Below are 22,960 nucleotides of genomic sequence, written 5' to 3'. Positions count from 1 at the left end.
TTTAATCGCGCCTACAACAATAAAGCTTCTCTCTCTCTCTCTCTCTCTCTCTCTCTCTCTCTCTCTCTCTCTCTCTTTCCTCCCCCCTTTTTTTCCTTCCTTTGAATAAGAACACATCTCCTTTATATTAATCAATGTGTAGGATAAAGACTAAAACTTAATAAAAAACCTAAAGCTACAAAATTTGCACATAATTAAAATTAAGACTACCTCTTAAAACTTAGGACTAAAAGTAAAGCTACTTTTATGTTCATCAAATTAAGGACTTTAACTAAAGTTACTATTTTTTTCTACTAGTTAAACATTAAACTGCATTTTAGAATTCAAGGACTCAAATATTGAGGACTAAAACATAAGAAAACTAACCTTGAAAATTCATAATTGTTAGGACTCTATATTGATGACAGCGGGAGACTGGAGGCTTCTCTCACATGCACTTAGGCCCTTGGTTGTGGGTTGGCCACCCTTTCACCGTCCTAATAGGGTTTCTAGGCACATATAGGGTTTGCGCCATGCATTTTTCCCATTTTATAGTTTTGTTGATTTTTTGTGTTGGGTATTTTTAGAGGTTTTTCCTAATCCAAAGTTGGCTCACTATATCACTCCACTCTCTAGCCATCTTGTATCACTTAGCCTCTGTAATTATTGACTTACCAGTTTCATCTCCCCCCGCCCCCCACTCTCTCTCTCTCTCTCTCTCTCTCTCTCTCTCTCTCTCTCTCTCTCTTTCTTGCATGTTTCCTGTGTTTGTGTTTCTTCTTCCATTGCACACTCCGACATTTCTCTCACCAGATTAGCAAAGAAGAAGAAGAGAAATTTTAAGGTTGCAAGGACAATCCCTAAACCTGAAAGATATAGCTGACGAGTCTTCAACTCAAGACCCGATATTCTAGAGGAATCGGGATAACCCATCTACCACACTTGGGTGATAGAAAGGTAATTCTAATTTCCTCTTCTTATTTGTGTGCACACGTGCGCGCATGCACGCGCGCGCGCACACACACACACACTCACTCACTCACACTGTCACTTCAATCTGGTTGGAACTACCTCATCCAGCTAGCTACACACACATTTACGCTTATGCTGCTAATGTAGCTATTGGTTATAATGTCTCGTTGGTGATTTCCTTGAGTCTCTATCTTGGACTTCCCTTAATGAGAGTTTCTGGTGTTAGCTATGAGCTGTTGAATATAATGTTTTGTAGGTGATTACTAGGTGACGAGACTTGGTATTTTTCTCAATGGGGTAATTACTAGTACTCTTTACCTTTCTCTAATCTCCATGGGTATATTTGACTCATGCTATGCTCATTGGAGCTATTGGTTACATTGTCTTGTGGGTGATTTTTAGCCCTCCTATCACATTCTCTCTCTCTCTCTCTCTCTCATGGCAATATGCCTTGCTCAATTCATAACACTACTGAGTGGGAAATCGGCTTTGGTTGTGGAGACTTACCTTGCTACTTGTTCTAATCCATGGGAACTCACCTTATTTAGACTAATATTTTGGGATAGGGGCTCTTTGTGTGGGAACTTGTCTACCACCCACCATTTTAAATGTGAAGTACCAGTTGTGATTATCTCTTATACTCCCTCGTGAGCTGCATTGGGGTCGACCTTTTCTATGTATCTCTATCCTTCTCCTTTTTCCCTCTGCACATATCGATCTCTGTCTTCTCTGAAGCCCTATGGAAGCATAACTTTTATTACCGAGCTTGATCCTGTATGAACATGGCCCCTAGAACTGACCCGACATTTGGGTCATCTAATCTACATTCCCTCAGCTCTTGCACACTCGGTTAGAATGTGGATTCTCTAGCCGGCTTACTAGGATATTGTGTAGATTTCAAAGATCCTCTTGCAGGCCTTGATTAATGCTTTGCCAATCTCGAAGACGCTGAGCGAAAGATGGGTTGCCTATTTAACCCAGGTAAGGGTTTTATACACCCTCACTTAGCCTTGATTTTCTTTTGTTTTCTTTTTTAACTGTGAAGGAAAGAGATGATCATCGTGTGCGCTTCTGGTGGTTTTAAAGCTTGCATGATGGAATTGATCGAGAAATCTACGGCTTCTCACGTTGTTGACGAAGTACCTGTCATTATTTACTCTGTTAAATGGCTAAGCATAAACTATGGTTACTTAAAAAAATTTGGAGGGGGGGGGGGGGGGGGGGGGGGGGGGGGGGCTGATGGTTGTCATGTGTATCTTCTGCAATGGAAGGTGCCTGGAAATTAATGTTGTTTGAAGGATGACTTCTTCTGCTAAGCAAAGATACTTTTGATCAATTATGCTGCACTGGGTTAGTTTGCTTTGATACCTTTTTTGGACTCCTACCGAAACTGATTGGAGAGATGTAGTTGATTTGATGAAATTGTCCCTTACATTGGGCAAGTCTAATTTGCATTATGCTACTGCTTGATTTAATGCCGTGCATATAGTTGGTAATTTTTGGGCCATGGTGGGGCTGCATCTCAGGTTTTTGCCTAACTACCTGATGTTATTCACTTTGAACGTAGACAAGGTTAAAATGGGGGGATGGCTTGGGACTTTGGCTTGTACTGATCTTCTAACTATTACTGGTCTCCCTTGCCCGCTCATACAAATAGGCATTATGGAGCTATTACTTGATGCTTTGATCATACGTAAAAATTGGAAATGGTTTCAATTACTAGTGATTTTGGCTTAGATATTACTGATGGTTGGGACATACCTTTTTAGCTAGTCTTGGGAATCTAAGGTTTGATGTTTTCGCTTGATTCTAACCCTTTCCTACTAGGAATCTCGACTAGTTCTCTTATATAGATTTTAGTTATTATGGGATGAGCTTCTGCTTCATATGACTAAAGTCTTGATATGTTTTGCTTCTGAATAATTGACTTTAGCTATATAGTTTGCTGGCCTTTTTGGTCCTACAGATGATAATATGCTAGTGAGAACTGGATGATTGATCCCTAGTATGGGCTTTATATAAAAACATCTTTTCCACCCCCCCTTTATATGACTTTTGCTCCTAACTAGCAAGGCGGGTAGTGATGATATTAGCTTGAGTAGGTCTTGCTTTGTTGATGTAATACCGGAGAAAGTGTGCCAATATTGAAAACATAAAATGGTTCCCTTAGCTGAGATTTTATCCTTTTGATGCTAGTGCTAAAATCTAACTGGTTTACATTGAGTAACTGTTTTCTATAGTCTTGATCTAATATTAACGAGTTTAAGCTAAAAAGTTTTTAACAATTCAAGGCTAACGAATTTATTGTCTTGTTTATATGGATGCAAGTAAGAAGGCTATCTTTACTTAAGAGTTTTTTGGCTTAGTTGCTGTTCGGATTCGAAGAGCACTGTCGAGTCAATGTGGATGTTATCATATACATGTGATAGTGACGTGTGTGAACACACTAGGATCGTCGGGGCATTTTTTTCCTTTTTAGGAGGGTTTTTCTCCCGTGCATTGTATATATGTCCATCACTCTAGGTCTGTCTATCTTTTCCATTGCACACTAAGTAATACACTCTATGGTGTCCCTTGAGCTTTCTTCGTCTTTCAACCTGTGTGTGTTTTTTTGCAACCCTAATTCCAAAAATTGGTATAAGTGCAGGTTGCGTCCTTCCGGGCTTAGTCGCTAGCAGTCCCAGCACACGCTTGCTCATTTTTCTTCGATTTCAGTGAGCTTTGACGAGCGTTCGCAGGTCGATAAAACAGCTTAGTTTGCTTTGATTTTTGATTCGGGCTCATTTCGGCCTTCGTTTTCACTACAGCCAGGTCTTCATAAGCAATTTTTGTCATTTTGTGCAGATTTTGTCAGTGCCAAATACTGCAAAACAAGTCCTACACACTCTACTACAGGTTGTGCTATATAGTACGTGCTGGTCTCACTCAATTTCTTCTCATTTCGGACAGTTTTCACATCAGGTGCATGCATTTTCCATGGCTGACAACAACACTGATGCGTTCAAGATGTTTGCTATTGAGCACAGATTGGATGGGGATAATTATCCTATGTGGGCTTACATGATGCAACATGTACTTGTGTCAAAGGGCGTCTAGAATATTGTGCATGGCATTGATGTACATCCTGGTTCTGAGGATGTAGGCGATGTTGAGGATGTGGCAAGTCTTGTTGCAAGAATTGTTGCTATTAGAGTTGTTTTGCCTACGAGAAAACAAGCTCGTTGTGATGTAAAGGATGCGCAGGCTCATGCATGATTGTGTTGTATGTGAAGCGCACCATTACTCCTCACATTCATTCAACGAAATCTGCAAAAAAGACTTGGGATATTCTGACTGGTCTTTATGCAAGCCGCAATGAGGCAAAAATTGCATTGTTGCGTAAAGAGCTCGAGTCGAAGATTATGCATGAGGAAGATGATATGGACACTTTCCTTGCTGGTGTCAAGGATATCAATAATCAACTTATTTTTGCAGGTGAAGTCATTTCAAACAGTTCCCTTGTGTAGACTGTTCTTGATGCCTTACCAGATTTTTGCTAGTACTTGGAGAGTTATGATCCAAGGAAATCCTAAAGTTGTCAAGTTTGATGCATTGTGCACATTGCTGTTGTAAGATTCACTTTCCAAAAAAAATAGGACTAGACAGCTTGCAGTTGAACAAGCTTTTATTTCCTCTCAAAGAAACAGTGGTAATAGCAATGCAGCCACTTCTTCCGCGAGTTGAAAATCACCTGTTCTTAATACTTCTGTTGGCAGTAATTTGTCTAGAAATTCTGGTAATAAGGGCTAAAAGAAGATGCGTTGCCATTATTGTAAGCTAATGATCACTTGATCAAGCAGTGTTCTAAGTTGAGGGCGGTTCCACTGCAAATGTTGGTTCCACTACAAATGCAGCCATTGTTGAGTCTTCTCTGAAAGGAGATTGTGATGCTGATGTTGATGCAGAATAGGCTTTTAGTGCAGAGTGCACTTACAATCCTGTTGTCCATGATGCATGCATGTCAATTGCTGCAGATTCATATGTGTGGTATTTTGACAGTGGTGCTACAAAGCACATTACCTCACATCGTGAATTGTTCACCTCTCTTGAGTCTGTCCCTCATGGGAATTCAGTCACTTATGCCAACAATGCCTCTTATCCGGTTTAGGGAGTTGGAAAGATTGTGCTTACTATTGCAAATGGCAACTCCTTCACACTTGTTGATGCACTTCATATAGTCAAATTTGTGGATGACAGATGTACAGTTCATGATCTCAGTTTTGGTGATGAAATTGTTGCATCTGGTCTTTTGTGCCGTGGGCTGTATAAGCTCACTTTAAATGACAAATGTGGATAAAATTTTGCAAATGTAGTTGCAGATTCAAGGGCTATTTCAGATGCAAAACTTTGGCATGCACTTTTTGGTCATTTGAATTTTGCCAGTTTACTGCGTTTGCAAAAATTTGATATGGTTGCTTCTTTGCCGCATCTTGAAGCACCTGTCAAACATGTTTGTGAAGGTTGTATTTTGGGTCAGATGCAGCGTTCGAAGTTTCCAAAGGATGGTTCAGTTAGGGCCACATGTAGGTTGCAGCTTGTGTATAGTGATGTTTGAGGGCCCATGCAAACTGCATCCTTAGGCAATTATCTTTATTACTTTGTGACTTTCGTTGATGATTACCAGGCATGCATGGGTATTTTCGCTTAAAGCGAAGTTCGAAGTTTTTATGTGGTTCAAACAATTTTTGGCTATGGCTGAAAATGTCTCAAAATGTACTATGGACACCCTCTGTCATAATAACTAATATCTAATTCTCCTAAATGATTTTCTCATGTTAAACTGATCATTTAATCTGGGGAAGTACTAGGGGAGAAAAAGCTAGATTATTGGTAAGGCTAGCAGACTAGTTACAATAGAGATCCAAAGGAGAAAAAACAGGGATCCAAAGGGGGACCATCTGCAGAAGAGCAATGGGCTTCAAAGACCTAAGGTTCAGTCCATTAAGACTTCCAAAATGCTAAGGTTCCAAAATTCAAAGGTTAAGTCCATTGGTCAATGCTTAGGAAAATTGGATGCTTGATAGTGTACAAAAAGTCTTTGCAAGCTCCTAAAGAGGAGGGGGCGAGCCCTTTTTGTAGGGGATGAGAGAGAAACACACACATACACACACACACACACTCATGCAAGCCCCTTTACACAAAGGGCATAGTGGACACATATCAGCTCCCTAGCCCAATTGCCCAATTGCCCACAAGGTACATTTAAATCCTATTGCATGGCCATAGAGGTGGACCAATGAGAATTAGGCTAGAGTAAATCTAGTTTAATTCATTTAAAAAACACTTAATAAAATAACCAATAAGAATTAAGCTCTCTAGAAGACTATTGGCCAGTCTCCCAAGGGGTCCAATGAGCATTCAACAACCCAATGGCTTGCTCGATTCCTATTGGCGAGAAGACTAAGGGGTAGAGTTTAATTGCATTAATTAATTACCAAAAGCTCTTACAAAAGGGAAAGGGGGACACATATCACAAGGCTATCACTTATGGTTCTTAATTATCATTGGCTAGGCTTTGCAGGGTCCATTGGGATGTCAATATGAGTAAAAGCCATGAGGGGTTCACCAAGAGAGAGGGGGGGTTGATTTTGGCAAGGATTATCACACACACACACACAATCTCATGTGTGAAGTAAGAAGACTCTCTTTCTCCTTCTCAAGCTTTAATGAAAAGCTCATCATCTACTCCAAGCTTGTGAGAAGGCAGGTCTACACCAACAACTCTTGGCTTTGTGATGCAAATCCAACCAAGAGCCAAGCTTCAATGTATGCTCATCTCCTCTACCATGCTAATTACTAAGCTATGCTAAGCTATTATGAGTGATTATGTGAGGAGATATACTTCTTTCTCATAAGACTACTACTCCTTCCTCTCAATGTACTCTCATACCCGGCTAGCTCTCACCATCTTCGAAGGCGTGTGAGGTCTTGGGTCTGAGACCGTGAGGGAATTGGTGTTGTATTTTATAACTGTGTGCATGGTGCTTGAAGCTTCCATCTTCATTGCACCAACAAGTTATGGAAGGAACACAAAGTATTGTATTGTAAAATGTCTCCCTTGATGGGGGAAACCTATAATACAAAGCCTTTTGGAGGGGGGACCGGCTCCATGTAAATCCGGTCCTCAACTGTTATCAATAGCTTAATTTCTCTCTCTTTTGAAGTATTGTTCATGCCTATCTAACTAGGTGTTATGCTTTTTGTTGCTCTCTCCATCCAAGCACTCTTGCTATGCTCATTAGGAATCTAATCTAATGAAATGCTCACTATGTTTATGCTATTTTCTGCTACACACAAGTTACTAGGCCATTAAATGTTACATTGGTATCAGAGCACAAGGTTTCTCTTTTCTTGATTAAGAAGGGAGGTCCTCAAGCTAGTTATAAATGGTTGGTATTATTAATTGCAATTGAGTAAGTAGAATAGGGATTTTTCAGCTTTGCAGTGCGCTTGCCTTCGTGCAGATAACGGGGCATCACCGTCAAGAGTTCTGGTCATTATAGTGGAGTCCTATGGGGTTTGCCTATGGCTTAACCACTATTGAGCTATTAGAAGCTTGACAAGAGCCGGTACTGTTTTGGTGTTGGAAGACCCTCTCTTCTATTCCTTGCAATTAATGATATTTGAGCCGTACGTACAATAGCTTGGAGTTCTTTTCTAAAGGGGTAAAGAGGAGTAGCACTGACTAGGGCTTGAAGTGTCAGAGTACACCTAAAAAAGGTTTAGACCTAAAAGTTGTTAGAATGGCTGACAATAGTAAAGAGAGTGAAATTAATGTTGTTAGCTTTGATTTTGCTAATGAGCAGGCTACTAATGATGCCCCTATGCTTGTTAACTACCTTGTTTCTAGGCTTCAACAAGTCATGGGCAATCCATCCCTCCAAAGTGAAGTGCAACAGCAGCTTCGTGCTCATGGGATTCTCCAAACTCTCCACTATGAAGAGAGAGTACCTAGGAAGCCTCCTTGTGAGACTTTCAAAAGAGGCCTCTCTCCAATTCGGGAAGAAGAAGAGGATCCTACAAAGGGCTCAAAAATTTACTACTTGACGACGCATGTCCTTCCCAAAGGAGAACTCAAGAGCCCCCACCAAAAGAGCGAGAAAGAAGTGAGTCTCCTGTCACCTCAGCGGAGATGGCTCCACGAAGACGGCGGGCAAAATGCTTTCCATCACCTCCTAAACGGAGAAGACTATCGCACACTTCTCCACACCATAATTCAAAGGGGGACGACAAAAAACAAGAGAACGAAAAGGCGAGAAAGGGGTCACCCTCTTCTCCATCTTCTTCATCCTCTTCCTCTTATGAAGAAAGTGATGGTGCAGACAAAGAGGAACAAGGCAAGAAAAAGGTGAGAAAGAGGTCACCTTCTTCTCCATCTTCCTCAAATTCTTCATCTTCTGAAGAAAGCGATGGTGCAACTTTTGAACCATAAAAAAGAAGAGGCCATAGGAAATCCTATGCCGCGTGGAAGAGGTCGTTCAAGCTCAAGAAGTTCAAAAAAGGAGGAAAGAGCATCTCTTTCCTTACCTACGATGGCACCTTTGGTGCTACAGATAAAGTCTTGGCTTTCATCCAACAATTCAATACGGTGTTTGGAGATGAGGGTCTCATGGAGTCCTCTAAACTACACCATGTAGCTATGCATTTTCAAAAGTCCACCAGGCAATGGTGGTCTAGCCTGCGGGCAAACAGTGAAGCTCCACAAACATGAAAAGCTTTAAGAGCTTCCATCATGAAGCCATTTTTGGCCACCGATGCCAAAGACGAAGTACTCACCGAATGGTGAAGCTTGAAGCTCTCTCCTTACGAATCTATTCACAAATATGTAGACAAGTTTTGGGACTTACATCTCAAAGCCATTGTCTTCAAAAAGATGGATTTTGGAGAGCAAAAACAACAATTTTGTGCGGGCTTAACTGAAGAAATGGCGGAGTATGTCAGCTTCCAAAGGCCTCGCACCATATCTGCGATCATACACCATACTATGGTGGCTTTACGAATCAATTTCCAAACAGGGGTTAAGAGAAATCTTAAGCCCATGGAGAACAAGGACCATAACAATGAGCCTAAGGGGAAGGACAATGTCCAAAATTCTCCTAAAGGCAACACCAACAACAACAAAGCTAAGGAGAAGGGAGTTTATAAAGGTAAAAATAAACTCTCTCCTGAAGATCTTGAGCGTTATCATAAAGATAACCGTTGTTTCAAATGCAACGAGCAAGGGCATGCGTTCCGCGCTTGCCCCCAAAAGAACACCCGTTATGAGCCTCTTGGAGCTACCTTGGTTGAAATCCAAGAAGAGGAAGCTCACCACAAAGGATCTCCTCTATGCCATGCTTGGGGAAAGGTAAGAGAACATGATGCTTTTATTCTCTTTGACCTTGGTTCTACTCACGAATTCATATCCACAGAGATGGCCACCAAGCTAGGTATCCAAGCCTATGAGATGGGACGTCCTACCCACCGATGGTGCTTTAAAGGGGCAAGAAGCTTTAGTCAGTCCCTTAATTGAGAAATTGAGGCTCCATGTCCCAACCCATGTGGACAAAGAGGACTTCTTTGTCTCTCCACTCAAGCACGAGGATGTAATCCTAGGGGAACCATGGTTTGATCGCATAGATGCCAAAAATTCCGTGAAAGGAAAATCTACTTTAGGTTCAGGGAAAAAGATATGTACATAGATGCTAAGGAGTTGGGTAACACCATACCCATAGTACATATGCAAGCTTTCAATAAGTCAATAAAGAGCTCTATTTCCGTGTACATGATTGTTGTTAAAGATTCTCAAAATGAACCTAATGCTTTAGCAAAAGAAAATCTAAACAATCACAAAGAATTAGAGTTATCCAATTTTCTCAAGGGATTTCAAGATGTTTTTATTGACGACATCCCTTGTGAACTACCTCCTAAACGAATCAATGATGACCATACAATTGAACTTCTTCCAAGAAGTTCACCATCTAATAAATCTCCGTATAGAGTTTCTCAATCTCAACAAGAGGAGATTATGCGGCGAGTGCATGAGTTAGTTGATAAGGGCATGGTTAGGACTAGCTCATCTCCATTTTGTTCACCCGTGTTATGAGTGCAAAAGAAAGACGGCACATATCTTATGTGTGTCGACTATAGAGCACTAAATATGATCGCTATCAAAAATAGGTTTCCCGTGCGACGGGTAGAAAACCTATTTGATAAGCTACAAGGGTCGACCTACTTTAGTAGAATTGACCTAAAAAGTGGCTACCATCAAATATGGATAGTTGATCAAGATATTGTAAAGACCACATTTTGCACTATGTTTGGTCTTTATGAATACATTGTCATGCCTTTTGGTTTGACCGATGCACCAGCCACATTCAACCGCTTGATGGAGAAGCTAGTCAGGCCTCACCGAACCTTTACTGGAGTGTTCTTTGATGACACTATAATCTACTCTAATTCATTAGACAAACACAAGCAACAACTCCAGGTGATATTTCAAGTCTTACGAGAGAATAAACTTTATATTAATCGAAAGAAAAGTGAGTTTTTCTTACAAGAGATTCAATATTTAGGTCACATTATCGCTCAAGATGGCATCCAAATGGATCCATCAAAGCTAGAGGTAATAAAAGGATGGCCCATTAGGAAGAGGATGGGGTCTAGGAGGGCCTCTTTATTTGCCATGAGCTTATGGAAGTGATTAAAATTTTGATGAATACGTATACGCCATGTGTGCAAGAATGGCGGGTGTGTAAGAGATGTGTAAAAGTGGTCAAAGGATGCACTTTTCTCCCAAAAAAGAAGATGAACAATTTTATGTTTTTCGGACTTTTATAACTCCCAAACATGGTCTTTGATTTGAGTGAAGATCATAGATCTGCAATCTACGCGTTGAGCTCTTTCCATAGATATGCTACATGATATGGTTTTACTCAATAGATTTTAAATTTCATTTTGGGAAAAAAATTTGAATTCAAATAAACTAGCCGTTTTGCCTGTTTGAACTCAAAAGCTGTCCTTTGATCGAGGAGGGGAGTATATTTCTCATGAATTTAATGCATTTCTAGCTAGTCGTGGGATAAAACACCAATATACAGTGCCTTATATGCCTCAGCAAAATGGTGTTGTTGAGAGGAAAAACAGGTCACTTATGGAAATGGCACGATGTATGCTCAAAAGTCAAGCTTTTTTGCATTCCTTTTGGCTTGAGGCCATCATGTGTGCCACTTATGTACTTAACAAGTGTCCTACAAAAGCTTTGCATTCTATTAATCCATATGAAACATGGCATGATAGAAAGCCTTCTATTGAGCACATGCCTGTTTTTGGTTGTTTGGCATATGCTTTGGTGCCACAAACGCAGCGCAGAAAATTGGATGATAAGGCTGTCAAATATATTTTTGTTGGTTATAGTGCTGAAAGCAAAGGTTACAAGTTGTATCATCCGCAAACAAAGCGTATTTTGGTGTCACTGGATGTAGTGTTTGTGAAAGATTCTGTTTAGCCCTTCTTGTCATGTACTAGAGACAGTAATGTAAGCTCATAGGACGATTATGACACTTTTTTGCCTCTTTTCAGTGGTGGAAGTTCGAATGTAAATTCCAATGAGAAAAATGTACAACCTATGGGGTTTCCAAAAATGTTACAGATCAGCCTATTACTGATGCAGATGTACATGATGTACTTGATGAGGAAAGGGCTGAAAATGAGGAGGCTAGAGGTATGCCAAAATGGTGGGTGCATACATTGCATGACAGTAAATTGGATGCACCTTTGTCTAGTCATACTCATTCAGGCTCTCGCCATGTATCTTATGCATGAGATTGTTATGCTTTGGTTGTGTCTAGCTTACATGATGTTAAGGAACCTCTGTCTTTTGATGAAGCACAGAATTCAAAAAATTGGATGGCTACCATGCAATCAGAATAACACATGGACTTTATGTGATTTGCCTTCTGGCAAAAAGACCATTGGTACGAAGTGGATTTACAAGTTGAAACGCAAGCCGGATGGTGAGATCGATCGCCATAAGACTCGACTTGTTGCAAAGGGTTATGAACAACAAAAAGCATAGATTATGAAGAGACTTTTTCTCCCACTTGTCGTATGACTATTGTGCATTTTCTATGTGCATTGGCATCTCATTTTGGTTGGGACGTACATCAATCAGACATTGTTACTGCTTTCTTGAATGGTGACATATTTAAGGAAGTTTATGTAACGCAGCCTCACGGTTTCGTCAAGAAAGGACAAGTGGACAAAGTGTACAGATGTAAGAAGGCTTTGCATGGGTTGAAGCAATCTCCTCGTGCTTGGTATGAGAAAGCTGACACTCATTTGAGGCTTTCGTAACAATCCAACAAAAACCACATTGCATGTAAAGCGTGAGCGTGATGTACTTCTCATTGTGGTTCTTTATGTAGATGATTTGTTGATCATCACTGGACCAAATGAGAGACATATTGTTGAATTTAAGTCTTATTTGAATGCTACTTTCAAGATGAAAGATTTGGGGTTGTTGCCTCATTACTTGGGCATACAGTTTAAGCAGTGTGATGGTGGTATCTCCTTGTGTCAAAAACGTTACATGGAGACATTGCTATGTAAGTTTGGACTTGAGGATTGCAAACCTAATGCCACTCCCATGGAAACACGTTTAAAATTGAGTCTTCATGATGCTGGTGATCTTGCAAATTTCACTCTTTACCAAACTGTTGTTGAATGTCTCATTTATGTATGCAACACGAGGCCGGATATTCACTTTGCAGTCTCACAGGTCAGTAGATTTATGCATAGCCTAGGGTCTAAGCATTGGCAGGCTGTCAAGAGGATTTTCTGCTACCTTAGTGGCACTTTATATCTTGGCTTGTTTTATCCTAAGGGGGGATCATTGCCGCCAGACTTACATGCTTTTTCAGACTCAGATTGGGCTGGTTGTTTTGACACGCGAGTGTCCACAAGTGGTTTTTGTTTCATGCTTGGCAGTTCATGTATATCATGATTGAGCAAGTAGCAACCTACTGTGGCCACTTCTAGTTGTGAGGCTGAGTACAGGGCAGTCTTGACAGGTACGGTTGAGTGTGTATGGCTCAGACGCCTTATGGCTGATTTGAGTGTTGGACAGGACACTGCCAACACTATCTACAATGACAGCCAAAGCGCTTTGGTAGTTGCAAGGAACCCAGTTTTTCATGATCGCACAAAGCACATTGAGGTGCATTATCACTATGTCAGGGAGAGGCTCTCAGCATGAGGGTTCAACTTGGCATATGTGCCAACACAGGAAAACCTTGCAAATCTTTTCAAAAAGGCATTGTCTCGTGAGAAGCTCGAAGCTTTTCGCAAAGCTTTGGGCTTACTCCCCTTTGTGGACTGATCATGTCCTTAGGGCATGGCACTTCCCTTTACTCATGTGCCAGCTCTCGTTCACCGCATCACTCCAGGGGGGATTTGTTACCATATACATGTGGTAGTGATCTGTGTGAACACACTAGGACCGTTGGGGCATTTTTTTCCTCTTTAGGAGGTTTTTTTCCCCCGTGCATTGTGTATACGCCCATCACTCTAGGGCTATCTATCTTTTCCTTTGCACCCTAAGTCTTGAGCTTCCTTCGTCTTCTCCAAGCTGTGTGTGTTTTCCTGCAACCCTAATTCTAACAGTGGATGACCGACACAACTGTACTTTTTTTGTATAGGGCCATTGGAATGATGCCTCATTCTTATTATTTTTTACATAAATTAATCTAAGACTGAGTCATTTTGGTACAATTCTCTGTCCAGGTATTTAAACAAGCAGCCTTTTGAACATTCTGCTCTTTTTAGTATATGTATTAAGTTTAATACAGCAACGCACACGTCCTAAACACAAGGCCCTCCCAAGTAAATGGGTCGATTGGGACACTTGCAATTTTTTCTTTGTATGCTTTTTTAATCTTTTTTTAAAGCTTTTGGTGTTTTTGAAAAGCAACATGCTTTTTTGGATAACCTAAGTATAAAAGTATTATTTTTAGTTATCGTCAAATCTAAAAACAAATACCCGAAGAAAAAACAGGATTAAACAAAAATTTTACGAGAATTATTTTTATGAAAAGCGACACCGCAAATACGTCGTGACAGTATGAAAAGTCATAATTATATTGGGGCATCATGGTCTATTTATGGTCACATTTGTTGCCTGGATACTAGCCAATTAGTCAATTTCTACTGTAAAAAATGAAGGATAAGGATGAGAGTCGACCACCAGAAGTTGTGCCATGTTTTTAGAAAAGACAAGAAACCAGCTATTCCAAGCAGAAGAAGGGGTGCACTATCTCAGCTTGGGATATACTTCAGCTTGATAGAGTGCCTATAAATTCATCTATGGTGCTAAGTTTTCAGTACCGAGAGTTGCGTCTACTACGGTATGATAATACCTATCTATTATATGCAGTGGTGCAAGCTCTCCATCACCATCTCCATAAAATCTTCTCTCTTATCGCAGGAAGAAGAAAAAGAAGAACATTCTCTCTCTACTTGCTTACTCTCTTCTCTCTCTTTTCACGGTGTGCACGCTCTTTGATGGCTTCGTGGTAGCCCTTAATCAATTCTAAAGCATAGTAAGAAGCTCTAAACTTGATAGCCATCATCTCTTTCTGTCTACGTCGTTTTTTGAGAGGCTACCCTCTCGGTGGTTGCTCTTTCGTATACAAGTCATGTATCGACTTTCCGGGTGTGTATGGAGTTGTTCCCTAAAATGGCTCAACTTTATCCCGTAGTGGAAAGGCTTGAATCCCTAAACTATAAAAGAGCCCTCTACTAAATGAGAAGGCATTCTTGGGTGAGCTCTCTTCTTTATAGAGGGGATGGTCATGAGGCTCATGGCCTTTGCTACAATGCCACCCTACACTTGTCATCGTTGCAAAGATTCACGTTAGAATACAATAATACAATCTCACTTCACATAATCAAATTCCACTTTCTTTCTTATTAGTCTTCTTTGATTTGATTATGTGAAGTGAGATTGTATTATTGTGATATTAGATCTCTAATCCCTTTTTGAGTTAATCTCTTCTATCCACACCATTGGCCATTGTGTGTGAGGGCTATGCCTTCCTTCTCTTTCTCTCTCTTTACAAGGTGTGTGGTTAGTGTGTGTGCATACATGTTGCATTGAGGGGATGCATCGGAATGGCCACGCTAATGCGAAGTAGGTATGTTAATTGCATGCTTGTGTAGTTGTGTGATTATGAGTTGTGATTAGGGTGATTGATGTGATATGTTAATTTCAATCACATGATTGTGTGCAAAGTGATAGAAAGTAGGATTGTGTGGTTGATTAGAGGAAGCCCCATCCATGGCTTCTCTCTATGATGGGTAGAAGGATCCCTTGAATCCTCTATTTTTATGCATTCTATGACGCTCGTGCCTCCAAGCGCTAGCCGGGTTTCCGATCCACATATTGATCATTTTCTGTGGGTTGCGATTAGGCCTTTGCTATAATGCCACCCTACACTTGGCATCGTTGCCAGGATTCACGTTAGAACACAAACCCACGTCCACACACCCTATTCCTTTGCATCAAACCCACCTTCTTCAAATTTCCCTAGACCTCGCTAGCAGTCTAGCTAAATTTTGCACCTTCATGGTCCACTCGCAAGCCCACGTTGATCCTTCCCTCCCTCTTTCTCTCTCTCTAACGTCCCCATAGACCGCCGTATGCCGCCATCACAGAAAACTAAGAGCAAAATAAAATAAAAAGGTTTCCTTTCTCATAAAATCAAAGAGGGGTTCTCACTTTCCTTCCCTCGAAAAAGGAAAAAAAAAAACAAATCCTGTTTTGAACGACCTTATGTCGGAATTTGACCAGTAGTCAAAGGTAGTCGTCCAAGAAATTATGCATGCTAGCATCAATTGACCATTCATCAAAGTTATCTGATAAATTTGAGAATGACAAGTTGTGGGAGCAACATTAGCTACTTGAGAGATTGAGTAACCATTTTTTATCAACCATATTGCTTTGTTTGAAATAAACTTGCTACATGAGAGCACATTGGTGTCATAAATTGAGGTTTTGTACACGGATGAAGTCTATAATTGAGCATGACGTTTCACATTGATGGATGATGAGATGATGCATGGTTGGTATAATTTGTGCTTAAACATTGCTTGATACAATTTTAGTGCTTAATATGAATGCCAAAAATCACTTCATAAGCACCAATCATTGAGCTTGTATGGATGACCATAGATAACATTAAAAATTGGGTTTGTGATTGAGTTTGACATTTTTAGTGCTTGTGTTGAACAAATATATGCTTAAGAGCACTAATGATTGAGTTATTTTTGAAGGGATGTGGAAAGGTCTGGATTTTGTTGTAAATATGGGGTGCTGGCATTGCACAACATTGCAAAATTTGGCTATCTAGAGCCATCCCATATCATTTGATTAAAGTTGTGTAATTTCTAGCTCTGAGCTAGTGTTAGCCAACTTCTTGAGAGCTTTCAATTGTAAAGATTGGCTATCAAGAGAAAATTCACTTCATTAAAGGTTGCATTATTTCTAGCTCCTGGCTTGTTTTAAATTGCTCATTTCAATTAACCTAGTGCTTATTCAACTTTTAATCATGCATGCGAGATTGTTAAAATTGGAAAATTTGCTTATGTAGAAGCATTATCTCTCTCATTTTGATGTGCATGCATAGATTTTCTACTAAAGCAAGGCATACTAAAGTTTCAACACTTTGCTTTGTGAATATTAAACTCATTAGAAATTTGGTTTTATGTGTGTTGATCATGGGTAATTGGCTTTGACCTTAAGTTAACGTAGGATCATTGCTTGTTAGTCCTAAACTCTCGGTGATTGACTTAATACTCCACTCACTTCTAACATGACCTAGGGTTATGATTAAGCTTTAGTCCCTTAGTCCATTTGCCATGAGCATCTCATAATGGAAGAAATAAACAATGGAAAAAAATGAACAATGAAGCAAAAAATGTGTCCAAAAAGAGTAGCACAAATTCTACTAGACACATGAGAAGGAAATTTCTATACTATGTTTGTGTCTATGTGAGGCCTAGCGCCTTATTGGCACTTGGTAAGGTGAGGATAATCATCTTGGTTAGCTTGGTCAAGGCCCCAAATTGATGCCCTGGGTTGATAGGGGTTAGCCGTCACCTTGGTAGGCTAGTAGATTCTTGGAGCCCAGAGGGTTCAAGGAGCCCAGAGTCATAGGTAGACTTGCCTTGCGGTGCTAGCCTTGTGATATGTTTTACTTTTTTCAATCAAAAGTTTAAAAATAAATCTTCCATGAGCTTCAGAAAGCTAAATGTGACAATGTACTAATAGATTAGGAGCTTCTTTGTGTCCATAGACATGATAGAATTGGATGCTTTATTAAGATTGATCATATAGTTTTAAGACTAGTAGGTTTATGACCTTGCATTAGCTTAGGATCATAATTGATTGCTTGTGTTACATGCATATATCTGAAAGTTTCAATGGTTTAATGTTCAAAATAGTATAGGTGTTTTTTTTGCTTTATGATGTTTATTTTTTGACAATGATTGATCCATCATTAGAAGCTAAAATTCACTTTGCATGATTGTTCATTGCACTTCATGTTTTATTCATCTTTGTTGGCCTTTGATACTCATGACTTGTTTTATGTTTTGCACCTTAACATATCTCCATGGACGTGATTTCTACCATGTCATTGTGCTTTGCTTCAGCGGCACACGAGGATGTGTGCCAAATTAAGAGGGGGGGAATGTTAGCAGTGGCTAACACATACGACACCGATTATGTAGCAAGCTAGGGATGTGCTATTGTGCAAAATATTTCCTATTCATTGTATAAGGCCTTGTGCTCACTTAGGAGTTCCAATTTGGATAATCTAAAATGGCTCAACTTTATCCCATAGTGGAATGGCTTGAATCCCTAAACTATAAAAAAGCTGTCTGCTAAATGAGAAGGCATTCTTGGGTGAGCTCTCTTCTTTGTAGAGTGGATGGGCATGAGGCTCATGGGCTTTCCATGCCCATGTAGCTCTTGATTTCTAATAATCAATTCCACTTTCTTTCTTTTTTAGTCTTGTTTGATTTGATTTTGTGTTGAGTTATTTTTGAAGGGATGTGGAAAGGTCTGGATTTTGTTGTAAATATGAGGTGCTCGCATTGCACAACATTGCAAAATTTGGCTATCTAGAGCCATCCCATATCATTTGATTAAAGTTGTGTAATTTCTAGCTCTGAGCTAGTGTTAGCCAACTTCTGGAGAGCTTTCAATTGTAAAGATTGTCTATCAAGAGCAATTCACTTCATTAAAGGTTGCATTATTTCTAAATCCTGGCTTGTTTTCAATTGACCTAGTGCTTATTCAACTTTTAATCATGCATGCGAGATTGTAAAAATTGGAAAATTTGCTTATATAGAAGCATTATCTCTCTCATTTTGATGTGTATGCATAGATTTTCTACTAAAGCAAGGCATACTAAAGTTTCAACACTTTGCTTTGTGAATATTAAACTCAATAGAAATTTGGTTTTATGTGTGTTGATCATGGGTAATTGGCCTTGACCTTAAGTTAACGTAGGATCATTGCTTGTTAGTCCTAAACTCTCGGTGATTGACTTAATACTCCACTCACTTCTAACATGACCTAGGGTTATGATTAGGATTTAGTCCCTCAGTCCATTTGCCATGAGCATCTCATAACGGAAGAACTAAACAATGAAAAAAAATGAACAATGAAGTTGAAAAGGTGTCCAAAAAGAGTAGCACAAATGCTACTAGACACATGAAAAGGAAGTTTCTATGTTATGTTTGTGTCTATGTGAGGCCTAGCGCCTTATTGACACTTGGTAAGGTGAGAAGAATCATCTTGGCTAGCTTGGTCAAAGCCCCAAATTGATGCCCTGGGTTGATAGGCGTTAGCTGTCACCTTGGTAGGCTAGTAGATTCTTGGAACACCTCCTTGAGGGTTCAAGGAGCCCAGAGTCATAGCTAGACTTGCCTTGCGGTGCTAGCCTTGTGATGTGTTTTACTTTTTTCTATCAAAATTTTAAAAATAAATCTTCCATGAGCTTCAAAAGGCTAAATGTGACAGTGTACTAATAGATTAGGAGCTTCTTTGTGTCCATAGACATGATAGAATTGGATGCTTTATTAAGATTGATCATATGGTTTTAAGGCTAGTAGGTTTATGACTTTGCATTAGTCTAGGATCATAATTGATTGCTTGTGTTACAAGCATAAATATGAAATTTTCAATGGTTTAATCTTCATAACAGTTTAGGTTTTTTTTTTTGCTTTATGTTATTTAGTTTTTGACAATGATTGATCCATTATTTAGAAGCAAAAATTCACTTTGCATGATTGTTCATTGCACTTCATGTTTTATTCATATTTGTTGGCCTTTGATACTCATGACTTGTCTTATGTTTTGCAACTTAACATACCTCCATGGACGTGCTTTCTACCATGTCATTGTGCTTTGCTTCAATGGCACACGAGGATGTGTACCAAATTAGGAGGGGGAGAATGTTAGCAGTGCCTAACACATGCTACACCGATTATGCAGCAAGCTAGGGATGTGCTATTGTGAAAAATATTTCCTATTTATTGTATAAGGCCTTGGCTCATTTAGGAGTTCCAAATTGTATAAGCTTAGGCTAAAATGGCTCAACTTTATCCCATAGTGGAAGGGCTTGAATCCCTAAACTATAAATGAGCCCTATGCTAAATGACAAGGCATTCTTGGGTGAGCTCTCTTCTTTGTAGAGTGGATGGTCATGAGGCTCATGGGCTTTCCATGCCCATGTAGCTCTTGATTTCTAATAATCAATTCCACTTTCTTTCTTATTAGTCTTCTTTGATTTGATTATGTGAAGTGAGATTGTATTAGTGTGATGTTAGATCTCTAATCCCTTTTTGAGTTAATCTCTTCTATCCACACCATTGGCCATGGTGTGTGAGGCTATGCCTTACTTCTCTTTCTCTCTCTTTACAAGGTGTGTGGTTAGTGTGTGTGCATACATGTTGCATTGAGGGGATGCACCGGAATGGCCACACTAATGCAAAGTAGGTATGTTAATTGTGTGCTTGTGTAGTTGTGTGATTATGATTTGTGATTAGGGTGATTGATGTGAGATGTTAATTTCAATCACATGATTGTGTGCAAAGTGATTAGAAAGTAGGATTGTGTGGTTGATTAGAGGAAGCCCCATCCATGGCTTCTCTCTATGATGGGTAGAAGGATCCCTTAAATCCTTTATTTTGATGCATCTGCCTCCAAGCGGTAGCCAGGTTTTTAATCCACGGATTGATAAATTTATGTGGGTTGCGATTGGGCCATTGCTACAACGCCACCCTACATTTGGCGCCGTTCTCGAGATTCGCGCTAGGACACAAATCCACACACACACACACCCTATTCGCCTACATCAAACCCACCTTCTTCAAATTTCCCCAAACCTCGCTAGCAACCTAGCTAAATTTTTCACCTTCATGGTCCACTCGCAAGCCCGCCTTCATCCTTCCCTCTCTCTTTTTCTCTCTCTCTCTGACGTCCCATAGGCCAGCAAAGTCTTTTTTTCAAGAAGCCAGATCTCATGTGTTTTGATCACCTCAATGGGCCTGTTGTTAGGGATCCTCTTGAGATTTCTAGGATTCTCAAGGGTTGTATGTAGTGTGGAGTCAACAGGATTTGATGGCTCGTCAATTGGGATCTCGAGCGACAAGATATGGAGGTGGGAGCAATTGCAGGGAAATAAGGATCCAAACTTACATTGGAATTTTACAGGCGGTCCATTCAATGACCGAGCAAGAAACTAGGGGAGGTCAAAGAGGACTACAAAATTCTTTTTTTAATGCATTGATGGGAGGTTTTTTGGAGCTCATGAAGGAGGGCTCCCTAGGCAATGCCATGTGGCATTGCAAATGGCCCCACATGGGGTATGAAATTAGAGGATCTCACACTATATATATTGGAGGTGTGCAATGCCAATAAAGCAAAACAAGGGAGAGAGAGAGAGAGAGAGAGAGAGAGAGAGATCTAGTGATGGCTTCTCTCCCTCCCCCTCACGGGCGTGCGCATTGACCCGACGTTTTGTGGCAGCCGCTCAATGGAGTTTGGTTGCGATGGTGGTTGGCAGCACTATCAATAGTTTTTGGCAGACTTGGTTGTGCCGTTAGGGGTCCATTCACACTCAAGAATGCCCACATGCCCCTCTTCACCCCTTTTATTGATGACAAAGCTACCCATTGGGGGGCAGTAGTAGCAATGGGCACCATTGATAAAGGGGAGATCTCATGTGAGGCTTGCATGGTGCACAAGGGGGCACTGCCCTCTCAAAATTTCTAATTCAAGGAGTTAGATGGACCAATGGGAGGTGATATACTAAATAAATGTAAAGCACCTCTGAAAGAGGTTTTTTGTTTAAAAAAAATTTGGGGTCTTTTGGGGACCAAGGCGGGCTTTTTGATAGGTAGAGAGTGCATGTCAAGCCACAAGGGAGGTTTTTTAGGGTGTATGATGGCTGTGAAGGCAAGAGAGAGTGTTTTTATTAAAGCTACCATATTTATGGCATTATGAAGCTTTATAAGTGTTTTTTTATCAAGATCAAGGCATTTTTGCCATGTGCGGTGTCAATTTTTCCTTCCCCCTCTCTTTCTTTTGCTCTTGTTTTGCTCCGTGATGTCGGATTTGGATGTGTGTGCCCCTCAAACCGATAGTTTTTGTGTGTAGAGAGAGTGAGTAAGAGGCATCATGTGAGTTGGAAGTACCGAAATGGACCACAATGGTGCATGTGTGTGGTGTGGTGCTCTTCTCGTTTGTGTATGCATTGGGAATTGTGCAAGCGAGGTCTTGCTAGTGTGATTTGCACCTTTTGAGGGTGTTTTTGAGAGGATAGGGTGCTATGAATACCTTGAACTATATAGGGGCAATTGTGTGTGTTTCGAGTGTGTTATCCATTCCCTCCAACGTCACATGCAATGGTGTCTTAAGGCTGCAATTGTCAAATAGACAATTATTAAATACTTTGGCCAAATATTTTTCTCTCAAACATCTACTTTGCAACTCTTTAGTTTAAAGTATTTATCAACCATGACAAGATTACATCAAACCAAAGATATCAAAATGGTTAAGCAGAGTAATCAACACAATTATAGACAATTGACCTACTTAGCACGATTATCAATAATTGATGCACACACTTCATGTGTACAATAGTCAACACCATTGATTATAGACAATTGACCTAAATGAAAAACTATTCATGTGAATAGTATTAACACAATCAATTATAGATGGATGCTTCAACTAAAAAACCCATATGACAAATCATTTACAAAAAATGCATTGAACATGGTTAGGATCTCTCTTTAAATGCTCTTTGAAAAATAGCAAAATGTCTAAGCGTTTCTTCTCGCTTCACCCCTCTCTTAACTTTATCCATGTGTCACCTTCCGTTGAATAGCTTTGAGATACTTGAGGTTAGGGTGACAAACACTTCATCTGCTCTCCTAGTTGCACTCCAAAAATCTATCAACATCTCATACAAAAAACCTAGCGTATATATATCATTGGCCTTTGTGTATGAATCCAAATATTGTGGACCCTTAGGTCTCTGAAGCAATCCATGACCACTTTGATAGCTCACGTTCTCCTGCGTCCTTTGCTTCCAAAATTGCAAACAAAGATTAAGATACATTATGTACATAATTATTAGCCACCCGCTTTTGATCGTCATGCACCAATCAATAATGATGATGCAAGGTTTATTTGTGTGGGTGAAATCTAACATTACATTATAGGGATGCAAATTGCAATGTACTATGCCAACAGAGCAAGCGGTCATGATGCCGTCAACCAAAAAAAATGGTTGGCATGTGCTCGATCACTACTCTGAGATTTGCATGCTTTTTATTTGCATATGGAAATTTGTTCCAATCATATTGTAGTATGTGCATGCAATGCCAAAATGTGCCTTACAAGAAGGGTACTCAGCAC

General features: G+C 40.0%; 1 long non-coding RNA gene across 6 annotated transcripts; it reads left to right on the top strand.

The window, feature by feature from the left end:
• The first annotated feature begins 1,486 nt into the window (after positions 1 to 1,486).
• Positions 1,487 to 18,030, top strand: LOC147454232 (uncharacterized). Of its 6 annotated transcripts, none has more exons than XR_015188611.1 (5): positions 1,562 to 1,932; positions 3,599 to 3,689; positions 3,796 to 3,912; positions 11,551 to 11,692; positions 11,863 to 15,842. It is a non-coding gene; the product is annotated as an uncharacterized LOC147454232 (long non-coding RNA). The 6 variants fall into 6 exon arrangements; XR_015188612.1 differs by having other exon boundaries at positions 11,551 to 11,705; XR_015188610.1 differs by lacking the exons at positions 11,551 to 11,692; positions 11,863 to 15,842 and adding an exon at positions 17,680 to 18,030 and having other exon boundaries at positions 1,567 to 1,932.
• Positions 18,031 to 22,960: the final 4,930 nt, after the last annotated feature.

This window comes from Adiantum capillus-veneris, chromosome 7 (genome assembly GCF_014529385.1).
Source record: "Adiantum capillus-veneris isolate H3 chromosome 7, ASM1452938v2, whole genome shotgun sequence".
Taxonomy (NCBI): Eukaryota; Viridiplantae; Streptophyta; class Polypodiopsida; order Polypodiales; family Pteridaceae; genus Adiantum; species Adiantum capillus-veneris.
The sequence above is the reverse complement of the archived record's forward strand: the minus strand, read 5'-3'. Positions and strand labels throughout refer to the sequence as shown.